The 12,159-nt window shown below is 45.8% G+C and overlaps 1 long non-coding RNA gene across 1 annotated transcript; it reads left to right on the plus strand.

The window, feature by feature from the left end:
* The first annotated feature begins 4,766 nt into the window (after positions 1-4,766).
* LOC134172039 (uncharacterized) lies at positions 4,767-9,951 on the plus strand. The gene is made up of 2 exons (XR_009967809.1): positions 4,767-6,484; positions 9,796-9,951. It is a non-coding gene; the product is annotated as an uncharacterized LOC134172039 (long non-coding RNA).
* Positions 9,952-12,159: the final 2,208 nt, after the last annotated feature.

A 12,159-nucleotide genomic window follows, 5' to 3' on the forward strand; every position in this document is an offset into this window, starting at 1 on the left:
GGCAGGGGGTTGGAGCTGGATGAGCTTTAAGGTCCCGTCCAACCCAAACCATTCCACGATATCAAGTATGGATCCCAGCTAGTCTCTCTCAGGGTGTGTACCTAGAGGAGAGCACCAGCGTCCACTGAAGGATTTCCTTGTCTCCCTCCTAACTTCCCTCTCTACCTATACATGACAGTAACACAAATGTACAGAGCATTAAGCCTATAATGTAGGAACAAAACTTGGGACCCCCAAACAATTCTAGTACTTATGTAGCAATGCCATTACTTCTCTTTCTTCCAGATGGGCAGTCAGCTGCTGATCAATGCTGGTTGCAGCAGTGGGTGTCCTGGCAGGGGGTGTGAAGCAGAGAAGTGACTGACTGGTTCCCATTAATGCTGAAGGAGGGTCTGTGAGTGCGTGAGGAAGCATGGCAAATGCTGAATCAGAAAGATGGGGGTAGGGCTGAGTACTAAATCCATCTGAGATGAGCTTCAATACTTAAACTCTTCAGCAGTGCAAGTTTAAGGAACAGTAAGTATCAACTGCTCCCTCTGAATCAGGAAGTTAGCCTTGAAAATAAAATCAATGATGGCCTGTGTTGCCTGGTGCAAATGCCTGATTTGAAAGGCATGTGAAACTACATAGACGCAGTCATGATCACTGTTTAGGTCATAGAAAGAGAACCACCTCAAGGAATGGGACCGATCTGGCACAGTCTGTGGGTTTGTTGAAGGAAAGGCTATGGAAGGATCTTTTCATTGGTCATAGTTCCCCATATTTGCCCTGTTGCTATGAAACTTGAACAAATAATTTTTTTTAAAGCAATAGAAAAGGAGAGGTAAAAGAAGAATTTTGCCTCATCAGTTCTAGCTTTAAAAAACTAAATAGATAGTTCTAGGCTGGTTTATGTTCTAGGCATGCATATGTGCGCTCTTGGTTGTCAACAGGTCGAGGATGATAAAACATCAGATCTGTGCTTGATGTAGTTTCAGGACTGACTGATAAGGTAGAAAATGATTCGAACAGTGAATCAGCACAGTACTGCCAACTCCAGGCAGCAGAAGAAAATCATTAATCAGGCAAACCTTTCAGTCATTTGCTTATATTTATGTCTTCTGCTTTTTCAGCCAGTTCCGGTGAGAACATGCGTTTGTGCCTTAACCCACTCTGAAAACGGAACTATGTGGTGGGCGGAGCTTTACTTTTAGAGCAGGAAAGGAAAGTGAAGTAGTGCAAGCAGAAAGAAGATGCAAACACAGCCTCGGCAAGCATGTTCTATTCTACACTTAAATGCACTTAAGAAGGGCTTCGGATCAGTTCAGAGTGAAAGCAAACTAAGAAACATCACTGGATTTATTCTGGGTTTTGGTATAATGTTTTGCAAATACAAATGTCCCAAATACTGGACTTCCTTACCAACTTCAAACAGAACCTACTTATGTGAAACACAACTAGGTGAGACAGAAGGGACCGCTCTATCAAGGAGTCACAAATTGGTATTATTTTCACAGTGCAGTGAGTGATCCTGGTCTTAAATATCAAGCAATTTGCTTAAAAAGTTGGAAAACATGGAAAAAGTGGCTGGGTTGATGCAACCTCTTGTTCCTGCTAAAAATGTCCCTGTACATCTTTCTCTCTGGTGTCCTCTACTTCCAGCTGTAATGTTTGCTTGTTTGCCCTGGCTCTGGTATTCACCTGACTTCTTAGTAAGCCAAATCAGCTTTCAGAGAATTGAAACTGAAGTATTGATTGGTATGAGCAAAGTCTGAATGGAAATGGGAATGGGTGTGTGTAAGCACCAGCAGAAATAGCAGAACAAAGGTTAAAAGAATGGCCTGTATTGGTAACTAAAGACACAGTTTAAGGCAGTAAAATTGGGAAAGACATGATTTCTCTCAAACCAGGAAGACCTACACTCTAGAATAGACAACTTGTCTGCAGAAAACCCTGCCATCTGGCAGCTGGACATGGCGGGAAGATACAGAACATCACAAAGGACATTTCTTTTCCTGTTGGTCCGACTGGAAGCAGACCACAGCCTCAGAAACTCAAAATGAAGAAACACAGATAACAGGTAAATGAGTTGCCTGAAGTGTGTGAAAGCAGAAGTAGCCAGACTGTAAAGCACAAGGATGCCACGATAGTAAATGTTGGATCCCAGGTAGCTTTCCTACCCTCTGTTAGGCATAAAAGACCTGTCCAAGGCAGTTTGCCACTGCCAATGAAGAAAAACCCAAGAGATGCCATTAGGGTGTGATAGTTGGTGCCTATCTTCCTTTACACTGTATGTCACATAGATCCTGGCCAGACATGTTGGGCACATGCACCTCAGTGCTTGTGAGTATGGGGTTTGACGGCGTGAATGAAGTTGAGTAAATTGAATGAATGTGCATGAAGTGGGGGAATTGAGTAAAATGAATGCACACCTAAACACAACTGTATTGCCAGTGAAGACCAGTGTTCCCAGGACACAGCTCTGTGACTGTCCTGGGATGGACAATGCTGTCCAGTTTAACTCCACAGAGTATGGGCTCCTATAGCAAGCCTCTGTTCTTCATTTTCTTCATTAGCAAAAGGGTCTTTCCTGAAACCCAAAACCTCTTTCCCACTCTGTTCTGCAGCTCCCCAGCTGTCTTCCCTTATCACTCTTTCTCTACAGCCAAGGAGGTTGTAGTGAGGTGAGTGCTGTGCTCTTCTCCCAATCAGCAAGTGATAGGACAAGAGGAAATAGCCTCAAGCTGCTCCAGGGGAAGTTTAGATTGGAAATTAGGAAAAAATTCTTCACCAAAAGGGGTGCCAAGCACTGGAACAGGCTTCCCAGGGAAATGGTTGAGTCACCATCTCAGGAGGTATTGTAGATGTGTAGATGTGGGATATGGTTCAGTGGTGGACTTGGCAGTGTTAGGCTTGTTGGTGGACTTGGTGATCTTAAAGGTCCTTTTTCCAGCCTAAATAATTCTATGATCCCATGTGAAAATGGTGCTTAAACTTCTTATTGAAAACCTTGATGACAGAACAGAGCATACTCTCAGCACAACTTCAGATGGCACCAAGTTGGAAGTAGTTTCAGTAAGCTGAAGGGCATGGCTGCTATTCAGAGGGGACCTAGACAAGCTGGAGAAGTGGGTTGACAGGAACCTCATCAAGTTCAATAAAAGTAAATGCAAGTCCTGCACCTGGAGTGGAATAATGCCATGCAATAATGCAGGCTGTGGCAGTGTCTAGGAGGATCTACAGAAAAAGACCTGGAAGTCCTGGTGAACAATTGGTGACCAGGAGCTAGCAATGTACTCTTGTGGTAAAGAAGCCCACCAGTGCCCTGGCATGGGAATAACATGAGACCACCAAGCTGGCTGAGTCTCTGGCACATGATGGATGAGGAGAGGCTGAGAGGGCCGGGTCTCTCCAGCTTGGAGAAGGCAAAGGGGAGACCTTATTGCTCTTTACAACTACGTGATTGCAGGATGAAGAAGACAGAGCTAGACTTTCCTCTAAGGTGCACAGGGAAAGGATGAGCGGCAAAAAGCACAAGTTGCAATATGACAAATTCAATTTAGATATTAGGCTTCTTATTTTCATGTTTGGTGGTTGTTTGTTTTGTTTTGGTTGGTTAGTTGGTTGTTTTTTTTTAAACCCGAATGTCAGATTTGGCAAAGGTATGCGATAGGATGTATGTTGGATCTTTCTCCTGAGGAAAGGAGGGTCTCTCTTTAAGCATGTTTTACACATGTGCATTTGTAAACCAAATCCAGCAGCTAATTCCTTCACAGTACACTTGTAAATATATTTTCTGTGGGAATGCAGTAACATAGGAGCATTGCACTTCAGTTATTGTATCACTATGAGGCATGGTGCTGTCAAAGAGCAAACCTTTAGAGATCTTCGAAAACGCACCCCATTGTGCTACTGCCTTTGAAGAGCAACTGATGTTAAACATCTCCAGAAACTTGTACAAGCTCTACAAGGTTGACTGCTCTTGCAGCTTCATTTGCTCTCAGTTCAGCACCCAAATGTACAACTTTAACAAGATAACTTGTCAGCTGTTGACCTCTGCAGATCCTTCAGCTCAACGTTTCTCAAACAAAACTGGTTTCTGTCTGTCTAGCCATCAGTAAGTGATATAAGCAAGAGTATCTTAACTCATTCCTTTGACTAGGTGATCTATCCATTCCCTCTGTTATGCAGTACTCTTCCTGCAGCTGTGACTGCACGGTTAAATGTGCCAGTCAGGGCGCTGGCAGCATTCACTCGCCACCCTGGGAAGCCGGGATGCCTGCACTCTTGGCCTACACTTAATAAGCAGCTGTGTGGCCTTGAGCGGAGTTCTGTGAGACAAAGCTGGCAGGCGTTTCTGTGGGAGCTGCCCCTGCTTCTCATGGGAACTGTGCTTAAGCTGAGAGTCCTGTCCCTCATCCCACCCGCTCTGGGCTGCAGCTGCCTCGCAGCCGTGCTTGTGCCTGGCCGCTGGCAAGTGGTGGGAATGGTTGGTGGCTGCTCGCAGGGCTACTGCTTCCCTTGCTCTCCTGCTGCTGCACTGCACTGCACTGCAGGCATCAGGGAGCAGCAGGAATGGATGGGGCTGACGGCATGGCACAGTAGTGAGGTGAGCCAGTCATGAGTGACGCTACCAACAGGGACCCAGAATAGCAAGCCCAGGTTGGGATCAGGGCTGGAGACATCAGTCAAGGTCAAACAAAGCTCAGGGCAGGTGACGGGGCAGGTTCAAGTTCACGCTGGGAAGCAGTCACTCAGTGCAGGTCAGGGCTAGACTGGCAAAAGTCTAAGGCTGAGCGTGGGTGTGTCTGTTGCCCAGCTGCAGCCCAGCAGTGGCAGGGACCGGCAGTAAAGCTTCAGCTTCTGAGCAGCTCCCAAGGGAAAGGAGGGGCAGGCCCTCATGTCTTGCTTTCTCCACAACAGCTCTGAGCGACAAAGGAGCTGGCTTTGGACTCTGCCAGGTAAACTTTCCTGTGACCAACCAAATGCCTGCAATACCAGGATGCTGTGGCTAGTAACTTTGTGCATAGCAGTTCTGTGCCAGAAATCTGTGCCGTTGTCATGGCCTCACACTATAACATAACGTGAGAATCTCTGTTGCTGCCACTCGTTGCTTACTCCAAAGCTACTTTCGCTCCTTTGGCATTGCTCAAGGCTTATGTTTGCCTTGAGGTCTTGATTAACATTGCTTGTATTTTCTTGAATAGCTTTCCAGAAAGCCCAGATCCACCTTCCTTCTGCAGCCAGCGACATGACCAAGCTTTGAGCCTGAAGCAACCCAGCCGTCCCCCTTCTTGCATGTATTGGAGGAGCAAGAACATGACCCATCTGGCTACTGCTGATGCCTCAGAACAACACAGGAGGGTGGTGGTCTTAGTAACTGCAGCTTTTATGGGTTTGTACCAACAGTCAGCATTGAAAATAAACCAGATTTAGGACAGGTGGACCACCACTAAGCTATTCAGGGACATTCTTCCATTGTGAAGACTGAACCTGTTCTGCTGAGGGCTCCCAGGCTGGATTTGGTCCATGGGTGCTTCCATCAAATCCACTACTTTTTGTTCTTGAAAGGTTTCCTACTCCCTCTCTCCCATGCTTTGGAACATCTCCTGTGCCTGATGGAGCCTTGTCACTGTGCCTGTGCTAGGCTTTGATAACTAAGAGCCATAATGTCCACCACGGCTATTCAGTGCATCTGCAGCAAGGAAAAAAGGAAGGTGTACCCCATACAAAATAAAGTCCTGATGAAAAACCAAGCAAAAGAGGAAAATTTAACCGTCTGGCCCCAACGCACGAGGCTCATCAGGTGCTGTGGCAGTCACACTTGTTCTTTACTTTTCAGTTTTGTTTTTTTTTTTTTTAATAGAAGAGGGTCTTCTTTTCAGTAATCTCAACTTTCCACAAAAGTCAGCCTGCTGTCAAGCAAAACTTACACTTTCTGAGATGGTTAGTAGGGTCAGCAACCACCAAACCCAGTTCTGACGTAGTTTTCAGCCACCCCCCTGGTTGTACTAGCAGGAAGTCCCAGATTGAAAGCTTCTTTTGCAGACCAGCCAAGTCTGGCACTAAATCACTCCAGCCTTACCTAGTGGGGGGGGAGATTACGGCTACCCAGAGTTAGTAACAAAGTCCTATCCCTTTGCTAGGGTGACCATTCCTACAAGCACTGCAGAATTTGGAGTCACTGTAGCTAAAACTCTGCTTTGTCAGCAAAGTCTGTGCAAATTTAAGCCTATGATTCACAGGGAAATCTGTTCAGAAATCTCTGGCTTGCTTTTGAACTACTTTGAGTCTCTGCTTTTGTTGGGTTCATGGTGGAAGAGAATTTTAATAGCTGTCTTTAGAGACCTTGATTTGTTCACTGCATACCAACCAGTCTTTACATTCACCTGTTCATTTCTCTCTGGAGAGCTTCTTTCTTGTCAGCTGTGTGTTAGTCCAATCTTTGCTATAGGCGAGCCAGTTAAGGCCAGGGCCATCGAACATCAATTAGTCAAACAAACATGTGAGGATGGAGGCACGGACCCAGAGGTAGAGTGCAAGCTGGATCGTTTATTGCAAAGATTACACGATATTTATATGCTTCAAAGCAATTAGCCAAGCACATCTGTGTTTGCCTTGCGGTTACATCAGGTGAAAGGTCTATCTGATTTTCCTATCGACATCCTCTTTCCAGTTCCGACGTCCTTGTTCCTTGCCAGTTCCAACATCTTCCAAGTACCAGTCAGGGACAGGTCACTCTTAATTGCCTGCTGTAGTTCCTCCTTCCCATGGCTACTCTTAATTGCCAGCTGTAGTTTCTCCTTCCCATTGTCTCTGACAGCTTTGATACATTCCAACCCCCACAGTTCCCCCTTCTTGTTTTTGCAATGCAGTATACACATGTCTTTCAAAAGCTTGGGATAACATTCGCTGCATACATTGTAATAAGCAAAGTACAACGCATATGATGGCAAAGAGGGCAAGCAAAAAGATCATTCCTCCCTTAACCAAAGTCAATAGCCACCCAGTTATACCCCAATCAGAGAAAAGGGATGATAACCAATCTTTATCATCCTCCCTTAACTTCATTACACTGTCTTGTAATTTACGGATACTTTCATGTATGGATTCTGAATGGTCTGACAAATTCATACAACACATTCCTTCCAAAATTTCACACCCATGTCCATGTGCTAAGAGGAGAAAATCGATTGCTGCTCTATTTGCAAAGTCGTATGTCTTATAGAGTCAACATCAGTGAGCAACGCAGAGAGAGCGGATGCTGTAACATTTGTTTGTTTAGCAAGCCAACATCCTAACTTATTCAATGTTGCCAAAGCTTGAGCGCTAGCTACTCTGGGACCTAAAAATGAGGCAGCTATTATTTCACCTGGGTTCCAAAAATTTACTTTGTCATTGCAGCTCGGTTGAAAAGTGTGCTTTGACCTTCGAGAACGCAATCTTCGTTTATTTATTATCATAGTGTTATTAGAGATAAACATGCCTAAGGTCCCTACTGCACACGAGCCATCCTTTATATGGGATAGCACCCTTTGCCAGGCCTGATCTTGTGGCAACTGAGGCATGGACTCTGTTTCTGGCTACAGACGAAATCTGTTATTGAGTGAGCTTACAGGTTTTTATAGTATTCTGCTTAGAGGTTAGTAGTGGTTAGTTCTTTTGGTACTTTTCCATCACAAAACAATCTTATTGATCACGCGCTCTTTCAGCCAACCACATTACTGTCCACTTGCCTTTGCTTGAGTAATTATTTCTTAACATAGTTCTCTGCTATCACTATTCATTACAATCTCACTTCCACTTCCCCTTGACTACACATTCTTTATCTTGTCTTAAGCATCCTCCTGTTTCCAAATTTACAGTCCTCAGAAATCATCTTTATGCTCTTTCTTTGGTTCCACCCCATGTTCTTTCTCCAGCTCTTCCTAACTTGTCCCGTTCAGTTCTTCCAAGGTTTGTGGCTGATACGAGTCCAGATGTCCGGGCTCCCATCCAGGTCTACTGGTGCAGCTTCTTGTGCAGCATTCCCCTCATCTCTCCCTTCTTTATAAACTAACAAAACATTGTTAATAAACTTAGCAAACAAACGAGTTATACAAGCAATTAAACAAGGAACTGTGATTAAAATATATAAAAAGATTTTTACACAGGCTACTGCGATTTTAATATCTTTCAACCATGCACTGATGCCCTATTCTGACAGCAAACTTTCTAGCCAATTCCAGCTACTCTCCACTTGCAACATCTGAAGTCTGTCCTTTAGTTTTTGAATTACATCATGGACAGACTCAGAATGATTAGACAGGTTCATGTAACACATTCTATCAAAGTCTTTACAACCATGTCCTTGAGCTAATAGCAAAAAATCTATGGCAGCTCTATTTTGAAGGGTAGCGTGTTTGACTGAATCGTTATCTGATGTTAACAGGCCATTACTGTGGGTGAAAGACCTGCGGGGCAGAGGCTGGGTTTCTTACGCCTCTCACCGGGAGGAGTGGACCCCGCGCTGCCCCGCAGCGCGCATCTTGGCTGGCGCAGCGCGTCCCCACGCCTGCCGGAGCACAGAAAGGCGGGGGGCGGGCGAGTATCAGAGCCCTCTGCCCGCGGGCAGGCAATGGGGGGAGCCCGCCGGAGCCTGCTGCTGCTGCCGCCGCCGGGCGAGTGAGTGAGGTCGCGGCAGCGGGGAGGTGGAGGCGGCGCGCCCGCGCTCCGCAGCTCCTTGTCCCGCCGCTGCCACCAGGCGCAGCCCCTCTGCCGGAGGGGAGCCCCCGCCGCAGCCTCCGCTCGGCTCCCGCGGGAGCGCCGTTTTCCTCCCCGCCGTCCAGCCCGCGGTTCGCCTCGTGACGGACGGGATGTGGAGCCCTCAGGTTGTGGGGCAGGTTCACAGCACCTTGATTTTCCGCTTCTGTTTTAATGTTTTTCCACACATCATGCGGGTCAGGGCGGTAGAGGTGGGGTTCTCTGTCAGGGTCGATTGGTCCGGGATCAAAAGGGTCATCTTTGCCTGGCTCATTTGCTGTTGCAGCCTGGCGGCGGACATCTTCCCACAGATCGATAAGCGCGGGAGGGTGTGTGAGCACCGGCAAAGCTTGTGTCTCATGACAGCCAATGCCAGGATCAGGCGGGAATAGATCTGGCTCAGTTTCTGACCTCAATCTTGTCCCATACTCCCTTCTGCTAAATATTAGTTGATGTCGCCTCTGGGGCATGGGCCGAGGCCCATATTAATAAGTCTGTCAGTTTATCTTCATTTACAGTAACCCCCTTCTTCGCTAGGAATTTTACTAGTACTCTGTACACCGATTTGTGCTCGGGGGATACTGAGTTTCCCATGTTCCCGTTCCCAGCCGCTTACCTCAGTCAGAGGTATTGGTTAATTGTTGCAGCCTTTCGGAGTTCGGCTGGGCGTCCTCACTGGTCACCGAGTCACGGCTCTCTGTCTTGTCCCTGTTCGGGCACCATTTGTGAGGATGGAGGCACAGACCCAGAGGTAGAGTGCAAGCTGGATCGTTTATTGCAAAGATTACATGATATTTATATGCTTCAAAGCAATTAGCCAAGCACATCTGTGTTTGCCTTGCGGTTACATCAGGTGAAAGGTCTATCTGATTTTCCTATCGACATCCTCTTTCCAGTTCCGACGTCCTTGTTCCTTTGCAGTTCCAACATCTTCCAAGTACCAATCAGGGACAGGTCACTCTTAATTGCCTGCTGTAGTTCCTCCTTCCCATGGTTACTCTTAATTGCCAGCTGTAGTTTCTCCTTCCCATGGTCTCTGACAGCTTTGATACATTCCAACCCCCACACAAGCAGACATTTAAGGAGATGTTCACACCACCTAAGGTAAAGCACCTTTCTTGAACACTGTTTCAGCTGGACACCCTGGGGACTACACAGGGAGCCTGGGAGAGGTGACTGAAGCACCCTGTTCTGTGTAGTTATGCAGATAAAGCAGTTTGGTTAATATTCCCCTGAAATGAGTTGTTTGGTGAAATTCCTTCCTCATCTGTGCAGCCTCTGCCATCACTGTTTCACTAAATTTGGATTCTAGTGTTACTGTTTTGGGGATTTCAGTTCTCTCTTTCAGGCAAAAATAAAGCCTCAGAGGCACACAAGCAGCCTACATCACCACATTAACTAACTGCATACTGACATCCATGGCCTGAATGCTGCTCAGGACACCTTTTATCACAGAAGGTGGAGGTTATTGTTAGAAGGTCAATGCAACTGGGGTAATCCTTGCTGTGAGGATTGCTCATGGAAGAAATGGTCAGTTCAAATAATTTAAATAAAAAAGGGGATCAAAGGAGTTTATAAATTAATTAAGGGCACATATTTAACTGGCAATCACTGATCTGTACAGTAAAGATCAATACTGGTGAATCAACAGATACGTTGATAGGTTCTTATGAAATCTCAGTAATTTAGAAACACATTTCTAAAGATCCTCCTGTTACTCATTTCAAGAAATTATAATTGCACCCATGCACACACAGAGTTACAGGGGTATATGCACAAACCTCTCATGTCATAGGACAAGCAACCCCCTACCCCACCCTTCCGGAAGTAAGGGTTTGTTCTGGAACAGTTAGGCACTTCACTCAGAAGAGAGAAGCAACAATTACTTTATTCAGTGAAAAATGTGACAGTAATTTAATATAATTGAGTGGGAAAATTCACTTGATTATAGAGGACAGGGTTAGATAGAACTGTCCTCCTGTTGGGCCATGAGGGAGACCCTCCCATTGAGTCATGAGGTTCAGAGATAACCCCCTTGCTTTCTAAACTAAAAGAGGTGTTTAGGTACAGCTGGATCCATTCCTAGTCCCAGACTTGGTCTAAGGTTTATGTCTAAAGATATATATATATATTTATATGCACTATCAATCCTTTAATCCCTTGGTCAAGATTTCAAAGTTTAGCATGCTATTAGTCACTGTTGCAGAGGCCCACAGAATTGACTTAGGTAGTTTACAAGCCCCAAAAGAAATTTATTCTAATAAAAAACAATTTAATACTCCAGCATCATTAGTAAATTACAGGTTCTGGATGCCAAGTGAAACCAAATACTACACAACTGACTTAAGTTTTAAAGGGAATTAACCCAAAATGTGTTTCAGTTACCAGTCAAGATGAGGGCTCTCAACCTCAAGGAGCTACCTCAGGCAGTGTCCCAGCTAAGGAGAGAGTCCTCAGCTGCAGACCCACGGCTCTGAGGAGTAGCAACTCAATCCCTGCCTGCCGGCAGGATCTCATTCATACCGTAGTAGAATCTGATCTGGGCTCAAAAATATGGTTTGAGGGTTCTTGGCTTTCGACCAAAGTGTGGGTCTAGCAGTAGCCAGCTGTGCAATCCTGCTGTGATCAAAATCAGCAGACTTCGTGGCTACATGAGCCAGACTAAAGCTGGCAGATACTTGTTAGAACTGGCAGATACAGTTTTATATTTCAGCAGAGACCAGAGCCAGTAGATACATTTATAAGCAAGTATTCAGGCTCAGTGGTTCTTCCACCACGGTGGGTGGAGATGCCATTGGGTTTCCCTACTTGCATTTATGTTTCTCCAGCCTTTTGGGTGCCCATGCCACCCCATACCACCCTATATCCTCACATGTGCAGTCCCAAGTGCGGGTTCCAACTGGCTGCACTGTGCTGTGACTTTGCTGGCTGGGTGCAGGGTCTTCACAGCATCCAACAGGGAGACTGCTCTGTCTGGCCTAAGCAGGAGTCAGGATGCCAGCAGCGTGACTTTGGGCAGTGCCAGACCAGATTTTGGCTCCTGCTGTTTCCAGTCTAAGGTCTCTCTCCTCTTACGACAATTCTTCATGCTTCTCTCCAACTTCTTTTCATGCTGCTGCTTTGTTTCAAAAAAGTCCTCGAAATTCCCTGTTTGATCTGGGTGATGACCATATTCCCCTATAACATAATAAATTTTTGGGCACCTGCCTTCCAGATAATTTAGATATTTGATCCATAGGCTCCCTCATATTTTTGTTCTAATAGGCGAGCTTCTTCAGGTCATTTGCCAAGTCTTGGACATGAGCACCCAAAAAGGCTCTTGCTGTTGTAATTACGACTGCAAATCCTCTAGGTATGCTTATGTCAGCCAAAGGAGACTTTGTACCCATAGAGTTAAACCAAAAAGTAATTTTTCCAATACAAGTGGCATTCTCATGG

The sequence above is a fragment of the Pezoporus occidentalis genome, unplaced genomic scaffold (assembly GCF_034315485.1).
Source record: "Pezoporus occidentalis ecotype Australia unplaced genomic scaffold, CSIRO_AGI_Poc_V1 ctg44, whole genome shotgun sequence".
Taxonomy (NCBI): domain Eukaryota; kingdom Metazoa; phylum Chordata; class Aves; order Psittaciformes; family Psittacidae; genus Pezoporus; species Pezoporus occidentalis.